Source organism: Macaca thibetana, chromosome 14 (genome assembly GCF_024542745.1).
Source record: "Macaca thibetana thibetana isolate TM-01 chromosome 14, ASM2454274v1, whole genome shotgun sequence".
NCBI classification, from domain to species: domain Eukaryota; kingdom Metazoa; phylum Chordata; class Mammalia; order Primates; family Cercopithecidae; genus Macaca; species Macaca thibetana.
The window spans coordinates 30,133,090-30,142,221 of record NC_065591.1 but is presented as its reverse complement, the minus strand read 5'-3'; the positions used below and the strand labels follow the sequence as shown (position 1 = coordinate 30,142,221).

General features: G+C 43.5%; 1 long non-coding RNA gene across 1 annotated transcript; it reads left to right on the top strand.

Annotated features, from left to right (window-relative positions):
- Positions 1–3,241: 3,241 nt before the first annotated feature.
- Positions 3,242–6,622, top strand: LOC126936218 (uncharacterized). Its single transcript, XR_007719394.1, has 3 exons — positions 3,242–3,402; positions 4,743–4,874; positions 6,453–6,622. It is a non-coding gene; the product is annotated as an uncharacterized LOC126936218 (long non-coding RNA).
- The last annotated feature ends 2,510 nt before the right edge of the window (positions 6,623–9,132 follow it).

The following is a 9,132-nucleotide window of genomic DNA, read 5'->3' as shown; positions in this document are numbered from 1 at the left end:
TCTGCCATTTGGTCTTCCAACTTGAAGCCTGACGATGACAATGAGGAAAGCTCTCCCTCTTCTTCTACCCTCTCAAAGCAGTGATAATCATTGTGAAGACCCTTTCTTTTAAATATGACAAAAAAATTGCCTGGCAGAGAGGACTTAAAAAGCAGGTGATGAAGCCCCAAGGAGAAGGGAGAGCAATGCTTATTAACATTCGGCTATCTGCTGGACTATTAGATGATGAGTTGGAAAACCTTTTTCTGTGAATGGCCAAACAGTAAATATTTTAGTCTTTGTGGGCCATCTGGTCTCTGTCAAAACCACTCAATTCTGCCATTGTAGTTCACAAACAACCATGAGCAATATGTAAATCAATGGGCATGGCTATGTCCCAGTAACTCTTTATTATGGATACTGAATTAGGTAGAATTCTATTTCATGTATGGTGAAATATTTCTCTTTTGATTCTTTCCAGCCATTTAAAAATGAAACAGCAATTCTGTGCTTGAGGGGCGTACAAAAGCAAGCAGCAAGACAGATACCAGGGGGCTGTGATTGGCTGACCCCTGATGCAGAGGCTGAGATTAACTTACTCCTGCCAGCACTGCTGAGACTCATTTTGTGCATGAGTAAACTGAGGCTCAGGGGCTTCCATCACCAGCTTACAAGGCAGACTAGTGAGGAGCAGAGCTAGGATTCAGTTCCTCTTTCCATCTCCTCTGTGATGCCCTTGGACCTAGTTGTTCCTTCTGCGTTTGTCACCACTGTGTGAAGAGGTTGCAAGACCCTTTGTTATAGGACAGGGGAAACTGTCCTAATGGACATGCCTCTTCAATGTGTGATGATGGCATTTGCCATACTCAAGCCTTTTAAGGAAACAACGTCAATCAGTTGATGTTCAGGACATGTCGCTTCAGGAAATAGCAGATCCCAGCCACAGCATGGGGAAGGTGCCTAGTACTCATTTGGTATGTGGCGTAGGGCAATGGTTCTGTCATTGCCCCAGCTCTGTGGTACTGGTGAAAAGACTCTTGATTCTCTGGCTTGTGGTCAGCAAGAAGAAGGTTGAGAGGTTCCCACATGACAGATCACCTTCATGAGATAACACAGAAAGGTGCATTGGTCTCAAGGGCTTTGGATCATACTGGACAAGCAGCAGCAAAATGAGAAAGGTGCATGTCTGAAAGATAAAACTGGGCTAGGATGTTTCCTGAAGGGTGTAGCCTGGGACTGGGAGATTTTCCGAGAGCGGACTAGGCTTTATCTCCCTCTTCCTCACATCCCGCATCTCAGACCTCAGACTTGGCCTCTTTCCCCACCTGCCAGACACACTCTTAGCTGAGCCAGCTGTGAGACTGGGGTCCAGCATCCAGCCTTTCCTCCCTGGTGCACATTGAAGACCCAGGAGTGCCTGCACTGAAGCTGCTGTTCCCAGACTGCAGCAAAACCACAGCTGTGGCTGCCTGCAGGTCTGAGCTTGTTTAGGCTTCACCGGAAAGAAAAATGCCCCCGCCTTGTGCAATGGGTGCAGTCTGTCCTGGGAGCTGTGGCAAACCAAGCCTGTCTGAGTGAGGGCGACTGGGGACCCTGACACTTGCCTACTTACTTTATATCCTTTTAAAATTGTTGTTTCAGAAATAAACACTCTCGAAGTAGAAAATTTAGAAAATATGCATGACAAAAGAAAAAATGAAGATGACCCATAATCCTGCTTCCTAAAAGTAACTGTTTTTCTTCTCTTTCCAGTCTTTTTTTCTATGCATGTGTGCTCCCTATCCAAATGGAATCATAGGATAAATGCTGCTTGGGGAACTTGTTTCTTTTTTATTTAACACTGTAGAGTGAACATCTTTCCATGCCAAAGCATACTTTTCTTTGCCGTTATTTTTGCCTATCATCTGTTTTTGGCAAGTCCTCTTCCAAAGGTGTGTGGAACTTGGAGAGGATTTCTGTGTATTGGGGTCCTAGGCTCCAACTGGATCACCAGATCCAGTCCTTTTTAGGATCACCGGATCCAGCCCTTTTTAGGTAAGAGTGCGGGGGCAGCTCTGTGGCTTTGAGTAATAAAAAAAAGCCCTAGGCTCATTGTTTGCGCAAGAGTTCCTGCCCCAGCCCTGCTCTGACTCATGGTGCCATCTTAGACTTGTCACTTCATCCCTCTGGGCCTCAGTTTCTTTACCTATAAAATGGGATGGTTGGATTGAGGGCTTTGCCAGCTCTAATGTCCATGACTAAGCACTCTTATACTGAGGAAGATTCCAGAAGCCTCTGGGAGCATTGGCTGCTGGGAGGAAGTTGTCTCTTCCCAGTCAGTAAGCTGGCATCCAGCTCAAGGCTAACCAAGGAGATAGGGGTCTTGGCCTGGATGATCTGAAACCTCTCTGGGGTAGCCAGCACCCTATGCTGTGATCCCCAGGGCTTCACAAATCACTGGGTTCTCCCCACCTTCCTGTTCCCTGCCTCTGGGGAAAGGGAAGCAATTGTCCTGTGCCAGCACCGAGCCCACAACTCTACTGCTTCTTGGTCATGGTATTAACAGTCAGAACCTGCAGCAGCCAATAGCTACCGGTCACTCTCTGAAATGCAAACCAGGTGACTGGGCAGAGAGTACCATCTCAGGCAGTGCCAGGGCCAGTGTCTGGGGGGCTGGGCATGTGGTGGAGCTGGAGCTTCTGGGAGCTGCAAAGGGCTTAGGAAAAGGGCCTTGGGTGGACAGGCTTTCCTCACCTCTGTTTTCCCTTCCTCCTGTGGTCCAGGAACAGCAGCTGGCTTTTCTTAAACTGATGTGAAGAGTCCTGCCAAGAAACTTGGAGGCTGAGGCAGCTGCTGTGTGAAGGTTTTGAGGAATGGGAGCATCACAAAATATAAACAACAGAATCTTTTTTTTGTGGCACTTGGGTTGTTTGTCTTCCATACTCTTTTATAGAAATTACAACAACAACAACAACAAAAACAGCAACAACAATAATAGCAATACAGCTACCATGTAATAAGCTTTTGCTGTCTTCTAGGCAATGAGCCCAATGCTTTACTTTCTTCATCTTATTTGAGATGAGCTGTTGCTGGTATTATCTCTATTTTACAGCTGGGGAAATAAAGGTTCCAAGAGGTTAAGCTGTTTGCCTAAGGCTCCCCAGCAATGAGTTGCTAGGCTACAATTTGGACTCAGAACGTCTGTTCTTAAGCTTGGCCTCTTACCCACCTGGCCCTGCTACCTCCTCAAAGTTTCATGCTTCAGTTGGGCAGGAACCTCCCACTGTAGTTTCAGTTTTTACTTATATGCAGAGATTGCCAGAGGCTTAGAAATTCTATCGGTTCCAGGCATCTATGTGCTAGGTCCCATACTCATCAACAGCGTACCCAAAATGTGTAAGCTTTGGTCTTCAAGTGCTGGCAGTTTAACATTTCATTGATGAGGTGAGTGATAACAGATCCTGACTGAGGTCCTAGGGGGCATTTATATTTTTCATGGCATCGTGGAGTATGTGTTTTGAGCTATGCCTTCTGCAGTGTGAATCCCAGCTCTGCCACTTACCTGTGACTCTGGGCAAGTCTCTTATCCTCTCTGTGCCTCAGAATCCTCCCCTCTTAAACAGGGGGAATGCTATACACTTTATAGAGATGACTCTTAAGGATTAAAGAGAAGGTATGTAAAGGACCGTCACTTAGTAGGTGCTTTATGAATGTTAGCTCTTATTATAAAGACTAAAAAGAATGGTATCCTGAGTCAGATGCCTGAGTTTTATTCTAACTTAACTACTTAGCAGTTGGGTGACTTTGGATAGCTCACTTTTGTCACTCTGTGCCTCAGTTAATAGGATTGTTGTAAGGAGTAAATGTGTATCTTCTATGTATATAAGTATACAAATACACACACATACCTCAGAGCAACACATGTTTACTAAGTATCTATTATGTCCCTGGCACATACTAACTGTTCTGGTTTTTATTTTCCATTATTATTATTCCTCTACTATCAGCATAATTTTATATTTATTTCCATGACTATTAGTCATGCATCTGATTTATGGATTCAAAACCACCTCACTCACTCCTCTAGATGACCATATTCGTATTCATGGCATTGCACATTTAAGTCATCAAAATTTGTAACTTTGGAATTATTTAAAATTTTCCTTTCCCCCTCCACAATCACCCTGTCAGTACTGTCTGGGACTGTTTCTTCCATCAACACCCTCCTCTCCATTCCCACTGGCAGTCATTTAGAGTTGGTGTAGGTGAGTGTCGCAGCTCCTTCCCTGGGAGCCACTTTTGATGAGAAGAAGCCAGGAAGGGAGGGGGCACGTGGTTCTTCCACATCCACTCTCCTATGGTTGGTCGTTTCTCATCAAGGCATCCAAAGAATTATTCCTTGAACTCAATTCTGTTTACTTCTCTCCTGAAAAACAATCAATATCCCTCCCACACCCACCCCCGGCCCCCCCCACCACCGCCCCACCGCCATGCCTTTTATTTTTCACAAAGATTCTTGAGTCTGGGATTCAAGGCTTTCCACAGTCTGGTACAAGCATTTTACAGGAATCACCATGGATGATGCCTGACCTTGCATTTCGCTCATGTAGTTTGTTTGTACTATTCATGGTAGGTCGCTAGTCAGTGATGGGTTCAGGAATGGGCAGTCCTAAGCTACTTCATGTCCGTGGGATCTGAGGAGAAGTTTGCTTGGGGCTTCTGGGAATGATAAACTATTTTCTTTTTCCCTCTCTGCTTTTCAATGCAAACACCTTTTGCCCCAGGTGCAGCTGACAGCCAGCTTGCAACCACAAGGATGGCCACCATGAAGTCAAAGGAGAACTGAGAGAAGAACCAAGAAACAGACCAGGAACCCTGACTGAACTGCTCTGAAAAGCCGCTGCTTCTGGACTCCAGTGTGTAAAATACATTTCCTTATTGCCTAAGCCTGGTCAAGACATACTTTTGTTACTTGCAGGTTGAAGAATCCCAATGGATACACTCATCTTTCCAGCTTTATCTCCAGCCATACAGGATAACTTGTTTGTCTTGAAATTTCCCCTCAGAGTCCTACCTTGGTGTCTTCTCTCATTCTTGTCTTCACCTGGAATGCTCTGCCCAAATTATATTGTTAAGGTCTTATACACTCTTCAAAGTCCAGATTCAAAGGCACCAACCTATCCTCTCATTCAGAAGGACTCTCTGCCCTCCTGAGTCTCCAAGATGCTTTGTGTACACCTGATAGCACTAAAACGTCCAGCTCTACAACACACTCATCTGCCTCCTTCACGGGATGGCATATTCCAGGGAGGCTGTTTCTCTTTATCATTTTGAATCCCCTAGCTTGGAACAAAGTGTGCTTAGGAGATATGTGTTGCATTAAGATGTGGAATTCAATACAAATGATAACCAAATGTCAAATGATGGTAACAAAAACAATCAGTGTTAAGTAAGACAGAAAGGGATGGGATCTCTCTGGGCTGGAGCAGTGAAGAAATGATACTTAGGTCTTGAAGGTGGGAACTGTGGCTCATGTCTTGTAATCCCAGCACTTCGAGAGGCTGAGGTTGAAGGATTGCTTGAGCCCAGGAGTTTGACACCAGACTGGGCAACACAGCAAGACCCTGCCACTACAAAAAAATTAAAAAATTAGCTAGGTATGGTAGCATGCAACTGTAGTCCCAGCTACTCAGGAGGTTGAGGTGGGAGAGTCACTTGGGGCCAGAAGTCTGAGGCTGTACTCCAGCCTGGGTAACAGAGTGAGACTCTGTCAAAAAGAAAAAAAAAATAAGAAGAAAGAAAGGAAGTAAAGAAGAAATCAGTGCTACTTATGTCTTGGGATGTGCCCCAACTAGCAGGTAGAATTTGGATAGGTTGACTTGGGGGGAATTCCTCCGTGGAGAGGACTAAGCAGATGCAGGGATCTGTTTCTCATTCCTCTACTCATTGTAGTATGTTTGAGGGGTTCTTTGTAATTGTTGGGAAATGTGGTCTCCGTAATAAAATTCTGGTGGGTGGAAGAGGAGAAAAGTTGGTTTCGTCCAAGTGGAAATGAATTCTTCATTTTTTCTATGATTATAAAATGAATAAAACACAAGTGGTAGTTGGGGATGGGCTGGGAGCATCTCAAGATGGTTTTTATAAGCCCAACAAAGTATGACTGTGAGACAGAGGGGATGTTGAACTCATCACCATGTTCCTCCAGGTATCCAGAGATTCCTTCCGTTTCAGGGGCTTATGTGTTCAGGCTGTTATAAAGAGTGTTGTCCACCCATATAAGGTACTATGGTGGACACATTATGTGTTCTTATTATCTCATTTTCTTCATGATCACACGAGAAGACTACAAGTGCTGCCATGTGACTGGGTCTTTCCAGTGGAATATAGGTGGTAATAATGTACTACTCTACTTCCAAGCCTAGCCCCTAAAATGGCCCATGCAATCTTTCATGGTCTCTCTCTCTCTCTCTCTCATTGTCTGGTTGAATCTACAGGTTCCAATGGAAGACTCTGCGGAGGACTTAGACAAGGCAAACCCACCAGATGAAGGAAGGCTGAATCCCAGAGTTTCACTGCTTGGAGAAAAACAGCTCAAGAGAGCTGCTTGGCCAAGAACACCTGCATTGAACCTCGTATGAGAAAGAAATAAAATTCTACTACTACATTAACACCTAAAATGTTGAGTCTGTTTGTTAGCTAGCCTACCCCGATTAATATGGATGTCAAAGAGATGGCTTAGCAACATCTGAGGGCATGTGTAAACGCAGTCCTATGAAGATGATCAGCACGTGATAGGTAGGAGGCTTTTACCTGATGCTCATGAGAAGGAGAGGTAATACAGACCCTCAGTACTGGAAAGATTCAGTGTTTGCTCCACTGGCAAGGGATAGTTTGCTTTAAACTTCCTAATGCTGGCTGCAAACGGCACCTGCGGGGCAGAGGCTGGGCAGTCTCTGGACACTGATTTCAGTGCTGTTCATGAGGTCCTGCCTGCTCCTATTATTTGACAGCTCTCCTTTTAAGCCCTGTGGACTTCCTCTTCGATAACACTCCTCTGATTTTCCTCCTTCCTCTACCTTTAATTTTGAGAGATATTGCCAAACCACTATCCACAAAGGAAAGCCCATTTAAAGTGCCATTATATGTTTGTGGGGTGGATATGAATGCCTATTTCCCTACTTACTATCCAGTACTGCATGTTATCAAACTTTTAAAATTTTATTTCATTACAAAGAAATTATTGTGGTAAAAACATGACACAGAATTTACCGTCTTAAGCATTTTAAGAGTACAGTTCAGTAGCGTTACGTGTGTCCACATTGCTGTACAAGCAATCTCCAGAAGTTTTTAATCTTGCAAAACTTCAATTCTATGTCCATTAAACAACAACGCCTCATTTCCTCCTCCCCCATCCCCTGGAAACCACCATTCTACTTTCTGTTCCGATGAATTTGACTACTCTAGATACCTCATGTAAATAGAATCTTGCAGTATTTGTCTTTTTGGATTGACTTATTTCCTTTAGCATATTGTCCTCAAAATTCCTCCATGTTGCAACATGTGTTAGAATTTCCTTCCTTTTTAAGGCTAATATTCCATTGTGTGTGTGTGTATATATTTTGTTTACAACACAAATTTTGTTTATCCATTCATCCATTGATGGGCACTTGCACCTCTTGGCTATTATGAATAGCGCTGTTATGAACATGGATATACAAATATCTTTTTGAGATTCTGTTTTTGTTCCTTTGGGAGATAAATATACTCAGAAATGGAATTTTTAAATCATGTGGTACCTCTATTTTTAATTTTTTGGGAACCTCCCTACTGTTTTCCATAGTGACTATACCATTTCATATTCCCACCAGCAATGCACAGGGTTCCAATTTCCCCACATCCTCGCCAACAGGTATTACTTTCTGCTTTGTTTCAGGGTTTTCTTGACAGTAGACAGCCTAATGGTTGTGAGATGGTATCTCCTTGTGGTTTTAATCATTTTTTCATGTTCACCTAATATGCTTTAAATTTTAATTCACATTTTTTGTTATATATAGAGGTCAGAAGAACCCATCCTAGTGATGAGATGTTTCTGGTTTCCAATCTTATAAGAACTACACCAACTTTGCAAACAACAACTAGTGTCTGGAGTGAGTTATGCCTTGGCAGTAGTAGAGAAACTCATGTTCCTCAGATGCAAGGTTTACACAGCACTTTGTAGTTTATACACATTATCTCACTTGATTATCACAGCAGCCTGACAAGGTGCAGAAGGCAGATGAGGAAATTGAGGTTCAGAGATGAGAAAAGAGAGAAAGAAGGAGACCGGCTCTTTAAAATCATAACCACAGAAGCAAATGCCTAGTGATGCGCAACAGATATTGCTTTCTGCCTGTCCAACATCGGTTCTCCCCTTTTCCTTTCGTCAGGGTCCCAGTTTTGTTAGAGTATCCACCCTATGTATTCATAACTCCCATAATGGTAGTTCTATCTCCTTGCTTAGAGATTGGTTTAGCAGTGGTCAGTACAGTGTGAAAGGGATTTTATGAAAGATTTCTTCATTTTTTTTTTTTAAAACAACTTTAGAAAAAAGGTGGAATTTTCTCCCTTCCTCTGGATGATGTGGTTCCCTGATGGGATGCCAGGAATTGTAGCATCTATCTTAGGACCACAGGGGGAACCAGTCTTAGGATGAAGCCAGGGGCATATGACAGAACAGAGTAATAGAAAGCACCTGGGTCCAATATCACAGAGTTGTCAATAATGACACACTGTTTTTTTCTTACTTCTTGTGGTGTGAAATAGTACATTTCTTTCCTGATTGAGCCAATCTGAATTGAGATTTTTTAGGGGTGTTTGGCAGCTGAAATAATCCTATTAAATGGTGGATGAAATTATAAAGTGACAAGAAAGTGGTGTGAAAACATGATTCAAGCACGTAAATGTCACATCCCTGCATCCCCATGTTGGGTAGTAGGTCAATACCGTTCCAGAGGTGTAATGAGGAAAGCCAGGAGAGAGGGAAAGGCAGTGGGTCTAACCATGCCTTTGGCTGCCAGAAACCGCCAAAGGTCCAAATGGTGAGAATGAACCTGTTGTCATCATATCCAGCAGGTCAGCACGAGATCAAATATTGGGTCCCAAAGCAACCTGTTGTACACCGGCCTGATATTCTCA